The sequence below is a fragment of the Haliaeetus leucocephalus genome, unplaced genomic scaffold (assembly GCF_000737465.1).
Source record: "Haliaeetus leucocephalus isolate CR32 unplaced genomic scaffold, Haliaeetus_leucocephalus-4.0 Scaffold151, whole genome shotgun sequence".
In the NCBI taxonomy this organism is placed as follows: domain Eukaryota; kingdom Metazoa; phylum Chordata; class Aves; order Accipitriformes; family Accipitridae; genus Haliaeetus; species Haliaeetus leucocephalus.
In genome coordinates this window covers 15,217,655-15,231,834 of record NW_010972587.1, presented here as the reverse complement: position 1 = coordinate 15,231,834, position 14,180 = coordinate 15,217,655, and positions in this window count along the sequence as shown.

Here is a 14,180-nt window from a genome sequence, read left to right as displayed (position 1 = left end):
AGAGGAAGGGAAAAAATTCAAATCCAGTTACTTATAAATAGAATATCTTTTTAAGATAGCATTGCATGCTATAATTTTTAAAATTTCAGAAAATTTATTAACATCCTAAAACTTCTCTAGACAATACTAACATTAATCCTGTAACCCCACACTCCAGGAAAGAATTGGAGGTTTTGTCATAGCTCCTGTTTGCTGCTCCTCCTCCTGCTACTCTGCCTTTTCTCCACTGAAATAATTGCCATCCCATGCTCGCACTGACGAGGTAGCTCCATGGCCTCAGCCATAGAAAGGTAAGACAATTCCTGGCAACAAAGTAGTTTGTCATCAGAATTGTGGATGGGAGAATCTAGCACAGAAGAGGATAGGGGGAAAGGAAGAAAAGGTAGAAGGTAGGTTGGGCATTCATCTTCAACATTTCCTTCTCTTCACACTCCTATGAATGCATCACCACACATTAAGAAAATATGAAAATAATGTACCCACAAATGACAAGTACGAGAGACCTTGAGTCTGTGCTTGTTTGACAGGTCAAGAGACACGTGTCCTGACTGAAATCTGCTCGTGCTCAGGAACGTCTTTCCCCCGCGCTGACAGGTCCCAGCATGAATGTTACTGCAGACACCTGAGGGCTCATCTGAACCAAACCATGCCTCAGCACAAACCATCAGTTACAGCTCGGAAAGTGTTTCCAACTTGGTTATAAACGGTTGCCACTAAACAGCAGGGTCACCTGCAGCTTCTCTTTCATCCCTGCAGCACCCCTTATTTATGATTGCTTTACAAAGGACACACATCATCTACACCGCTTTGCGTCGTGGTCTGTCCCTCGGACCGGCCATTTCTTCCTCTTAGGCACTCTCAGAAATATCGCTGTTTACCACTCTAATGAATAAAGGAAGCCTTTCATTTCTTGAAGGATGGCCAAAATTCTCACCAGCTTACAGTAAATTTTATCATAGGAAGGTAATTAAGCAATCTTAATAGATAAAGCTGCTTCTGTACAGGCTAAAATAGGAAAGGAATGGGGTGCAAAGTTTCAGGGAGTTAACTCTAGTAGCTGTTCACCTTCTTTTTTTTCCTCCTGCATTTCAAAAGCGGAGGAATAACTCCACTTTTAAGATTAGTTTAGCTTATTGAGCAAGTCTTTCATTAATTACAGCCTCTTCATTATAAGTGGCTCTCCGGTCATTCAGTTTCTGAACAGGGCAAAATTTGTTCAACAAACCTGTGTTGTGCCTGGTAAAATCCAATATTCTGTCTTTATCACTTACTTATTTGAAGCGGACTGTCATGAAGGGTAAAATAACTATGGAACAATCTGTCCTAAGAGGAGGAATTCCTCCCTGATGGCAGGCAGTTAATAGTTAGCCAACATGCCCTAGCAAGAGCATATAGGTTATTAAGAAGATACCGTCTTACAGCTGCCTGGGTGCAAGAGCAGAGCTGAGCATATATGGAACCAGCTACAGTATCATATATTCCACTTCAGTATGGGGAACTTGGTCTACCTTCCTCTAGCTGACTTCAACTGAAATTCAGAATGTGTTTTTTCTATGAGTAAGTTCTGGTTATTCCACGTTAGATTCTCTCTCATTATTTTAAATTTTAATTAAGGTACTGATATTACATGGTTCCCCCTGCCCCACCTCCCGCTAGGGGTTACAAGTTTAAAAAACTCCTAGAGGAATCACAGCTTTAAGTTTAACATGTTAGCACAGTATTAGTTGATAAGAAGTTCTCTTAGAGGCCTCAGAGTAAATACATACTTTATCCTTTCAATTTTCTCCTCTTGACATTTTGATGTTATACAGTATGATAGTGATTGAGTTCAATAAGGGTTAGCCTTCATTTATGTAAATATTTGGAGAGATAAAAATATTATGAAATGTTGATTTATTCCAGTAAATGAATGCACTGTCTTTTCATTAATAAGCAGTTCTTTTAAACTAAATGTCAAAGGTGATGAGTGAAGTATTATTAATAAATAAATACTGGGAAATTTTTAGATGGGCTTTTGAATTGCTAGATTATTCACACTAAGTAAATTCATTCTGCAAACTTTTAACTGTCTACTTGTTTCTCATACTGTGTCTATTCTCAAGGAAAAAGAAAGGTGTTTAAAAGGACTAGCTCAATAACTAACAAGAAACCATTTCTTTCAGGATGGGAGAGGAAATGTAGTCCAGGCGTCACGTGAAAGGACAGCGTAAGCTGTTGGAAGTGCAGGAGGAGCCTCTGTTAATGCTGTTTGGCAAGCCAGAGCCACTGTTAGCCTTTTAGACCCTCAGTTCTAGACTTTATTGTTCTAGAGGAAGGGTCTCCCGTGTTCTGAAGCACTGCAGGCAGATGACTCCTCTCATTGCTTATTGAGAGGGAGGGCTGCAGAGCAGGCATCATACCCCAGACAAATACCCGGAGCAAAGCTCAGGGGAACGGCCCCATCCTGCCCGGAGAAGTCCACGACCACCTGGGGAACATCACACACTCGGCAGCTGATGGAAAGCTCATTACACTCACCTATACATCCAGGAGCAGGGGGAACATCAGATTTGGCTATGAGAAATCACGCAGGACTCAGGTTGGAAGAAGCTGCCTTCTTCCTTCAGCAAGGAAAACACTTGTACATCAGGGAGGAGCAGGACCGCTCCATGAGGATAAGCCAGGAGCTGAGGATAGCCCCACTAACAGGGAATAGTCCCACAGTACCCGAACTGGTAGCAAAAGGCCTCGGGGAGGCGAGGTGCTGAATCAAGACCAGGACATCCAGGGATGAGGCGAGAGCCACAGGAGGAGGTAGGGTCAGATGCAGGACTGGAGACACGCTACCTGCAGCATCAGCCTGAGGTCCAGCCGGGAGGCAGAGCAGAAGCAGGACTGGAGAAAACCCAGGCTACAGCTTACACCTGCAGTCCACCTGGGAAAAATCCACCGGTGAGCCAGGACGTAAGGAGTCAGCACCAAACACACCTCCAACTTATCACAGGCTGGGACTAGGGGCCCAGGCTTGAGCTTAAATAGCATCCTGAGCCCAGGGGTGAGGTGTGTGGGAGGCCCCACGTGAGGCTGGTCAGGGCTGTTAAAGCCTGTTAGTGTCCTCAGGACCCCGATGTAGAGCAGCTTTCACAGTTTTTGTTGGCTTTTCCTTGTTCCCTACTGGAATTTGGATAAATTGTGAATATGGTTATGGTCGCTTGTGGCAGGCAAGAGGAGCAGCAGCAGGACTAAACCCTTAATGGCCAAATTGCACTGGAAAAAGAGAGATATTAAAAAGTCAACATCACAAGTTCAGCTGAAGAGTACTCGTGACTCCACCCAGCTAAGGAAAAATGAAAGGGGATGGAAATTAGATAACATTGGGTCCTGGACATAGCTGAGATATCGCCAAACTCCAAAAAGTGAGAAAGTATATCATTTTATCTTTCAGTTGCCTCCACCTTAATTCCAACAAAGTCAGCCATGACTGTGTTGGTGGAGCCCTTCCCACCTCATTGCAGAAGATGTTGGTGGGGTGACTGGTGAAACTGGTGCGCAGCAAAGAGCTCTGAAACAGCCACAGCTCTGCTAGGACAGTGGTCTCCTTAGCCATGGAGGTGCAAACAAAGCATGAGGTACTTATTGCCATAATTAGCAGTAACAAGCAAATGAGCAGGCCAAAGAATAGTGTGGTGGTTGAAGAGAAAGTTAAAGGGATGTTAAACAATAGATCTTGGGAGAATTAAAGGATTTAGTTTATTTTCCTTTCTTTCCTAATCTTCAGTTTACATCATTGCATTCTGCAAACAAATTACTTCCCTTTTTGGAAGAGAGAAATTAAATGCAGTGTAAAGTTTATTAAATTTAAACAACACAAATCAGGAAATGGAGAGGTTACTTATCTCATAGCAGTATTAACCTGGGCTCAATCATAAGAAAAACTTCATTTATCAAAACCTAATCTGATACCCTTTTTGTCCAAAATTGGGTCATATCCCAAAATATGAATCATTTGCATTGGCAGATCCCTCATTTATCTCAAATCTCACTTGGCAGATACATTTCATGTTCCCATCTCATCCCACAACAGGAAACCTATAATAAAACCAGGTTATCTAGAGAATAGATAGAGTAGATTACATGCATGGGAAATTTTTCTAGTTCTGTTTCTTGCCTTTGGTGACAAACCTTCACAAGGAAGGGAGTCTTACAAATTAATGAATTTTAGGCTTTAACTGTTTCTTTAAATAGGTGTGTAGGATGAGACAATTTATGTGAAAAAGGGCAAAAATCAGTTCAAAGCATGGCAGTTCACCTACTCAGCAGCATAACCATCATTCCTCCCTCTGCACTGGCTCTTCACAAATCTGGAGCCAACTTAGAGGTTTCTGTCCTTTCCCTCAAGGTTTCCTCAGAATTGTGTCGAGCTGTGGGGAACTGTGGCTATAACTCTCTGAATTTACAAGCATTGCCCCCAAACAGATATTTGCCATGAGCAATGGAGTTGCCCATCCAGAGGTTGTGCCGTGCTCATACAGGAGACAGCCCTTTCTCAGCTGCTAATCCATGGTGGGATAAATCCTCAAGAGCCTGTAGGATCAGTCCCTATGTTTCACCAGCCCATTTTAGCTATATTTCTATTTCTTGGACATAGAAACTGATTACCATAATGGCAAATGTGGAAAGGAAGGTGTTACTGTTACAGAAATAATGGCTAGGAAGTTCTTGGGAGCAAGGACTGGACCAAGCAGCCACCCCTGGTGTTAACTGCCTTGTCTGGGAGGAACTAGCAGAGAAATGAGCTCCAGGAGGAATCAAGAGCGCTCCTACCAACCTCTTTGATGTACACAACTACTTAACAAAAACATCCCCAGCCCACAGGAACCAGCTGCCATGTAGCACGGAGAATGAAGTTCCAGCTTCTGATCTCTTAAATTGGAGAGAAAAATTAAAACAAGACAGCACCAGGGATCGATAACTAGGGAGCTGCTGTTCTGGTTAGCGTGAGTCTTACAGCTGAGTCTTAGCTGCAGCAAACTTATACGTGAAATTTTTTTTGGCTGAAGCATATGTGGGTGCCTAGGTGTAAGTGCTGCTATTGCTACTTGAAGGAAACAGAATCTGTACATGCGATTAACAAAGAAATTAGTATCACGGACAACTGAGGGGCAAAAATCATGCCTTATGTTTTTTTCCAGTAGTCTTTTCCCTGTAATACCTGCTGATGCTAAACACAGAAGTAGAAGTTGACGGGAACACCAAAGGTACCAAATACTGGAGTAATAGTGTGATTATTAGATACAACTGATGCTGTTCTAACATTATGAAACTGATGACTTCCAACATGTAAAGCATGCTGCCAGAAAGCCATCCTCATGTAAACACAACAAAAGAGATTCCTTCCTGTATGCATGGAAATTACCCAGATACTAGCAGATGATTATGTATTTCAGATTGTGTCTCATTAATGCGCAGCCTGTAAACATACATCCTGTCAAATAAAAGATTGATAGAGGGGGGGAAAAATGCATGTAGCAGCACCAATTTTTAAAAACAGAAAATATTTTTCTCCTGGATATGTGATATCAACCTGGAAATTTACATAAACCCTGGCACTGCATTCTTTTTTCTCCACTTCCAATTCATTCCAGAGAGGGCCAAGGAAGGGTATACCTAGCTCTTACTGCTTTCAATGTAGTCCAGGAAAGACAACACAAAATTAGAAAATGTGAGGGTCCTGCTATTTTGCCAGTGATGGAACTGCTATACAAGTAGGTGATGAACTATGCAAGACCTTAATGTCACTGCTACAGCACGATACCCTCTATTTTAAAAAATGTTTTCTCTGAAGAAACATCAGTTCTTAAATCTTTTAGGAAAATTTGACAAAGCATAACTCAGTCGTGTTGTAAAGTTGATCTAAAAATTAAACTTCCCAAACATAGGCCTCTCCTCTGACATTAAAGATTATACAAAAATAAATTGCCTGAGAAAGATGATAGTTAACAAATAGAGACTGTAAATAAGCTGTAGAACAGAAAAAACTTAGTATTTCAACTTACAACTCAGAGAACTGTATTTTTTCTGCTTCATACTTTCTAAAGCTCTTTTAAAACTAGCATAGTTGATACTCATTTTATCGGTTTAATCATTGACTTGTTGCTTAACCTGTCTTGTTACTTAGGTCTTTAAAAGTCAACAGATAATAATATGAAATAAATAAAACCTTTGTCACTCATTCCTACATCAAGCTTTACGTAACTCTCCTAAGTATGAATTGCAACAGAAACCTTTGAACAGCATGCCAGTAAAATGGACTGTATTGCAAAGAAGCTGATAAAGTCTTGTTTGGAATATTGTCAATTTATTCCAGGAATTTAACTGTAATTAACCAGACACTTTAGGCTTCTTGAATGTAATAAATCTCTGTTCTGTAAATATACTGCTCCTCATTTCTTCAAGTGGAAAAGCTTGATCTATGATGGCCTGGATACAGTCCTTCTCTTTTTTGAGACTACCAGTAAAAGTGGGCAGAGACATGATGATTTCTGTAACAGAAATGCCAGCCAGCAGGTGCTAAAATGAAATGAGACCTTGACTGCCTTTACGCCTAGCCTTGGATTACTTCAAGGCAATAACCAAGGTGGGAAAAAGCAGTTTTCCAGTACCTACCTCTGATCCCTCCACTTAATGTCACAATTTAACAGTATTTTAGCAATCTACTTCCTAGTCCAAAGCTTTAGAAATTAATGAAAAATTTGGAGTGCCTCCATTCTTTGCCTTTAGATGGTGGATACTCACATGTTTCCTGCTGAAAAATTAGCTGCTCCCTAACGCAGCATGGGCGGGGGGAAATAAAGGGAATTGTGTGCAATTGCAGGACTCTGATCTCATAGGGATCATGGAGTCATGGTGGGAGAGCTCACACTACTGGAGTGCTGCCTTGGATGGATACAGGCTCTTGAGGAAGGACAGACCGGGTCAGCAAGGAGGTGGAATTGCCGTGTACATGAGAGCAGCAAGCATGCATGGACCTCTGCCTTGGGATGGGGTTTGAGCCAGCTGAGAGTTTACAGGTCAGGATTAGACAACAGGACAGTGAAGTTTAAGATCTGAAGAGGCAGAAACAAGGCAAAAAGCAGGATCGTAACGCTGCACCAGGAGAGCATCCTTTGGCCTGTTGAGGACTTGCTTGGAAGAATCTCATGGAATATAGCTCTGGAGAGGAGAGACGTCCAGAAGAGCTGGTTAGCATTCAGAAATCACCTCCTCCAAGCTAAAGATTAGTCCATCCTGAAAAGCAGGAAATCAAGCAAAGGCATCAGGAGGCCCTCATGGATGAACAAGGAGTTCCTAACTAAAATCAAACGTAGAAAAGAAGCATACAAGTGGTGGAAGCAGTGTCACATGACCCAGGAGGAGTACAGAGCATGCAAAGCATGCAGAGACGGTGTTAACAAAACCGAAGCCCACCTGACATTGCATCTGGTGAGAAATGTGAAGGGCAACGAGAGGCTTCTACAGGTGTAGCAACAGCAAAAGGAAAACAAGGGAAAATTTCGGCTGAATTTCGGAAAATTCTAGCTCCCCGAAGAAAACGTAGCATCACTAAATAAATTAAAATGTTAAGCCTACTAACATGTTGGGGAGCACACCACATGCAGAAACTCAAACTCTGCACAAGGTTGGCAGAATTTAGTCGCTCATCCTTAGCTATTTCATAGTTTCTTGGGGGAAGCACTAATGAAAACATTACTGAAGGAAACGCTATGCTCTCTAGAAGGATTTGTACCAACAGTGCCTGATGAGGAAATCTGCATGTGTGGTGTGTTGGGCTGGATGGTTTGCTGACCTTCAGCTGTTGCAGTAATTTGATGGCTCAAGGAAACATCCTGTGATTTTTTTTCAAACTAACACGTGTCTGCGTCCTCTAAAACCAATCCCAACCATTGACACAAACCAGAGAACAACCTGTTAGCAAACTTCTCCTACGTGCCTTTTTGAAGAGGCAGATTCTTTTGTTAAACCTTGGGGAAGTCTTTCCCAATAATTGGCACGACTCGGCGCCATATCTTCTCCAAAAGACATAAAATTGCCCAACAACAACTGCTGGATAATCCTCCTGCCTGAGCCGTGGGATGAGGGAGCCACCAGGTTGGTGGGCTTTGGGCCAAAGGTACAGCTCAAGGGCTGAAGGTGGGATGGACTGGGAGCACTACAGTTTAGTGGGGATGGATGATGGTTGGACTTGATGATCTTGGAGGTCTTTTCCAACCTAAATGATTCTATGATTCACTGCGGAGAACGGGCTCTGGATACAGCTTAGGAGACAGAAGGAATTAGTGGTGGGATGATCCTTGTCATAAGTAAGTGTAACAGCAGAGGGGGGTCAATCAGCAAGGGGCATTTTAAGCTGCTCACAGCTTTCCATGAAATTGGAATAGAGGCGGTCGCTTGGAAATAGTAAGAATGTGGATGAGGGATGCAGAAAACTACTCAGAAACGCCGGCCGCTTCTCACGCTCTGACAGTCCCTGTCACCAGCGCAGCCAACAAGGGTAGGGGACAGGGATCCTGACTGCGGTTTCCCTCCCGGCTTTGTCAGCGACTTTTCCCTCCAGCTCTGATCCAAGGGTGACGTTTCCCCTTTGTGCTCTGGCAGAGCGGAGGCCGCGGCCTTCACCTTTGGCCAGCCAGCATAACGCCTCAGCCACCCGCCGCGGCAGGCAGGAACCTCGGCACAAAACGCCCTCCTTTCTAGCAAAAAAAAAAAAAAAAGTCAAAATAGGGAATTTGCTAAAAAGCAAACCCTTGCTATTATTAACTCTGTGTTGCCCTGGGGTCTCGTGTGCCATTCCATGAGCTAGCAAGGGTTGGGAGAGGCCACACGTGAAAACGAGAAAACAGAGAGTAAAGATAAGGGTCCTGTGCAACTGCAGCTCTTTTCTGCGCTATGCCCAAAGCGTTGTAACAGGTGAACCTGCAGCCGATGGGAAATGGGAAGTGAACACCGTGGGACAGAGGATATTGTATTCCCTTGCTGAGGGAAAACTTACCTGGGGTTATTCCCAGCTGCCCCATAGGGCAGCGGTGCTCCACAGGAGCAACATCGCACCCCTTCAGGCCGACTGTCCTTCACTTGTTATTGGCCTTCACGTTAACGTCTTTCACGTCTAAATTCAAGTTTCACGTTAGTACCGTGGTTTTCCCTTGCTCACCATGAATCATCAGTGACCCGTAAGCCCCTTCCACCCCCCGCAGATTTCTACCGGCACAAACTCCAGAACTGATCTCTGTCAGGTAATAGGTTGGTCTCTCAGGTCACGCAGACATCTTTCCTTTGATTATACAAGCAGATGGGATCAAAGTCCCCTCCCTAAACCAAAAGAAAGTCCCATTGCCCTTATCTTAATTCTGGCATCAGCAAGTGTCTCTGACTAATGCCCTCGCTGTTCATTACGGCTGTGCCCAGCAAAGAGAAAGCGCCTGGCGTGGTGCTGCTGGTGACGACTGCAGCTCCTAGAGCAGAGCTGTCTTTATTGCCTACCTTAAATATTTCCTGGTTTACAAAAGTTCTTGTCTTCCTGAGGTTGGTGCTCCAAAGATTCATGAGATGCTTCTGGGCAACCACAACTCTGAGCCAACGGAGATTTATTTTTCATGAGTTCCGGTGTTTTCCTAACACATATTTAACAAAACAGCCATGACCTGCTCGAAGGAGCTCTGAATTTGTTGTGCAGGTAGAACTAAGCCTAAAACAAGGAGCAAAGTAGATGCCAAAAGTTTGTACAGCCAGAGTCTGAGCACTGACTTTATTGAGCAGATAAATACGGTTATACATAAACAAATGTAGTCTGTCAGCTGCTGCAGATATCCAATACACTAATTAAATGAAGGGGGGGAACAAGTTAGATGGGTCAAGCTTTTATTATGATCAAGACTTAAAATGGTATGCACTCGGGTAAAAATGTGCTGGCTTTTATAATGTTATCTTAAAGATAATTCAGCACGAAGAAGTACAGTCTTACTACATTTCTTGCATAAATTTCTTTCTTTACTTATATAATTTTGCATATGGAAGAGCTGTAAAATGATAAGCAGTATAAACACTAAAACCAAAAAAGGTTGCGATAAAAAAGGGACTATTTTTCCTGTCACAGCTAAACATTGTTATCAAATGGAAGTTAAGAAATAACTGATATCAGTATGTGAGTAATTAAAAGCATTTTTACAAAGAAGCAGCCTGCCAGACTGTCTTCTGCATGTACATATAGAGCTGCAGTAGTGTTAGTAGTGTTGCCTCACTAGTAGTGTTATTTAGTCCAACATAAGCATTTGGATGACATAAGAATGAGAAGGTTTTAATCTCTCCATTTATTTATTCCTGATTTCATGGGAGTTAAGCTTTGAAATGAGACCTGAGTGAACTCGCTGAACCTTGGGATGATGCAGAACATCATCTGCATCCTGTAGGTTTTTAACTCAAAAATCTAGACAACTCCAGGTTCTTTTTCCAGGATTTGGAAGCTGATTTCTTATCCATCCTCAGCCCTCTGTCTGCATTGGCTCTTAGCTGCAACTTGCTTTCTCTTTTTCTCTTTTCCCCTTTCTCTTAACCACAAGAAATACTCACTCTTAAAATATGAATAATTAAATAGCACTCTCAAATTAAGGTCTTTAATGGAAAATGGCAAGAAAAATAAGATAATAAATCTGGGGTTTACACAATTTTCCTTAAAATAATGACTGAACTTATAGATCTCTGTAAGTATCTGACAACAGGAGTCAATTGGAAACATTCATGCGAAACCATGATGCATTTTGCGTGACCTTGAATTAATTTTTGCCTTGCTACTTTCAAATTAATTATGTTACACACATGAGACGACTCCTGGCACTTTGTTAACATCTGGATGCCCTTGTTATATTTTTTACCCAAAAGTCTGTATATTCTTTTGGACTAAGTGATTATTTCCCTGCATAAGTTTCTACTCAGGTGAATTTTCATTGTTTCTGTCATTAATTTTTCCTTTCTCACTGCAGGGAACATTTTGTTTAATGCTTACATAAGTATAAAAGGAGTATTGCTTACCATTAAACTTTTGCTAGTAGTGCGTAGAAAACATCAGGTGTCAAGGAAATAAAAGCTGCAACTTGCTTTGTTAAGAAAGATCAGTGGATAACAACACTGAACAACATATACCTAGGACTTACTGTCCTACTTTTTCTCTCCTCAGACTTAAATTAATATTCTGTGGCCTATCTATTCTACCATTTCACATTATGGAGAGCTGACTCTTCCTCTTTTCCAATATAAACCAAATTTTGCTTCCTTCTGCAATCAGAAAGCCATTTTCAAATCAGACTCTGAGTGTACGAGCACTGTCTTGTATGTGAAAATATGCAAAAAAATATTTTGGACATGGGGACAGAAAAATATGCAACTAATGCAATAAATGAATTTTAATCAAGCTAATATTTCTTCTTCTTAGAAAATATCATTTGAGTTATTTGCATCCACTAACATTAGACCCATGACTTATTTGGAGTCAGGTTGGGATATGCCAGCTCTTTCCCTGATTGTTTAAATGTTCCAAATTCTAACATATTTTAAGAAGGCAGTTTTAGCAGAAACACCCTCGGTGATTGCGCTTTCTCAGATCCCACAAGAAAAGGCTGTCAGAGTAGGTTGCAGATAGAGACATCCAGCAAAACTGGAGTTGCAAAGCCTGTTTGATCCCAGTAAGTTGGCTTTATTCTTGGTCATACAGTATTGTGGAAGACACTGTGTAGATCAAAGGGTTGATTAAGTAACAAAGATTTCCAGGAAAGAAAACTGACTTCCAACCAGTGCTGATGTTTAGACTTCATGCAATGCACCTGAACAGTTTAAACAGATGAAAAGGAAAGGGAGAAAGGCAGCCCAAACATCTGAATGCGACTGCCTGGAAAAGCTTTGTGGTCTGTACAGAACTTTAACTGCTCAGAGATGATATTCTGCCTCTGGAAGCAGTTAAATTTAGAAGAGAAAGAAAGTGCTTATTGAAATGCAAAAGCTTGTCCAAATGTTTTTAAAACATTTCTTTCAGGGCATTAAATAATGCTCAAACGTCCATTGAAGTCAAATTTCCACTGAACTAAATCAGTGCAGTCTATGCGGCTACAAGATGGTCCTGCTAAACTGAGCTCCTCACTGTATCACTTGTGCCAGCTGTGGCACGTATCTGTAACAGTAAGAAATAGCAGCTACATTCACCAGAGAGGCAACTGAACTCTCGTGTACCAGTTGGCCACTTCCCAAACTCTTGGGATGTTTGTAGTTCTTTGTCGTAACAACAACGTTCACTCCCTTTGTGTTTCTCTTAGTGAGACGGGAAAGTTACCCTTTATCATTACTGGAAAACGATGCTTCTTCTCAAAAAAACATTACTGTTTCTGGAATAGTCCACTGTCTGGTCTTCTCTTTCCTCTCTACCAGATTATACTTACTCAGGTTCTTATATTAAATCGTTTCATAATATGATTTTCCCTATTAAGACTTCCTGTAGCCACTACATGCATGCTATGTGATTGGAGAGGGAGGAAGAAGCTGTTTGATTTGCACATATGCAAAGAAGTGGCCCTCTCTCTTTCATTAAGGTGTGGTGGATGTTGCAAAATAGTTTGACCGCAGCTGGTCCAGCTTTTGTGACAGACTGGTGAGAACATTTGACTCAAGCTCCTGCCACTTAAATCCCCAAATGTTGACTATAAGCTGCAAGAAAGATCTTTTCTTATACCTGTTCTAAATGTCAGTAGTGATTTAAGCAACTGTAGTCTAAACTAAGTTTAGAATTTTGAAAAAAAAATTCTTTTCTGTCAAACAGAATAAAGCTGTAAGATTTTTTTTTTGAGTGCCTTATTAATAAACTGCATTGTGTCAAGGTAGGATTGAGCTGTACTAACAATACCCCTATCATTAAATTATCTGCTGATATCAGTTTAAAAGTCTTCATTGTAGTCCAGTTAGGCATGCATCCATTCACCTCACTTTGCTTCTTATCCATACATACTGTAGATTGGATTTTGCTGGGTGGAAAAGGAACCAGAGACATGAAAAGAGAATCAGCTAACTTCCTGGTCTCCCTGTTTAATTACATTTGTAGGGAAGATAAATCATCCATGGATTCAAATGAATGTACGAGCGTAATTCCACTCATGGTGTTCAATTGCACTTCAACAAAATAGCAAAAAGCATGTTAGAAACGTTCAAATCTCGTGTGCATCACAGTGGCTATATAAGGTACATGAGAACAACAATACTGAAGCATCACAAAGCACATTGTAGGCTAGACAGCATAGCTTGCACTTGAATTTAATGAGGCAGTAATCATAATGAAAGACAAATTAAATCACAGCTTACTGAAATTCTCCATTCTGAAAAGAGTATTAATGCCACAAAGAGTCTCTGAGTTGCAGCTAGCTGCTTGAGATGATACAGCATGCTCCACTGGTTGATTCTAAAAATGGTAGAAAAAGGCTAACGCCACTTTATACTGTCAAATATACACTGATGACAAAAGAAAATTACTTTCAGACGTAGATACTCTGTTAACTCTCAAATGGTACAGGACTTCATTTGTAGCAACAGCAAGACTGAGGCGTTGAAAAGTTACAGATCCAGAACTAAAGACTTTACTTGTGTAAGTAAGCTCATTCACCTAAACGAGGACTGTTGGGGTTGAGGCCAGGAACTCTATCAGTGTAATACTAGAAAAATATATTTAAATTACTTCACAATAATGAATTGAGTGAGAAACCTAATCCCACCAGGACTAAGATTTCCTTTCATAAGGATTAATAATATTGCATCACTAACGATGATTTTGTATTCAAAATTATTTCATGCCAGCACAAAATCTTTGGAGGGGGAGAAATCTTACAAGTATCCATTTTATTGCCTTATCCAGACTTGGTGGGCTATGCATATAAAGCTGAGTGTCAATCCATTTGAAGGAACTGTTGAAGCAACACTGTGCCATCTCTGCTACGTGTTGCTCTTCTTGTAGTTGAGTGACCGTTAGTAACTAATTACAGCCTACTGCCATAGAACTGCTTTTCTTTCAGCATGAGCTTGCCGTTTGACATGGGTTAAGCAGCTCAAATGCCAACCTACAGGAATCCTAAAAGGGTAAATCAGGGCCACTCAGGGCAGACTTTCACGCCACT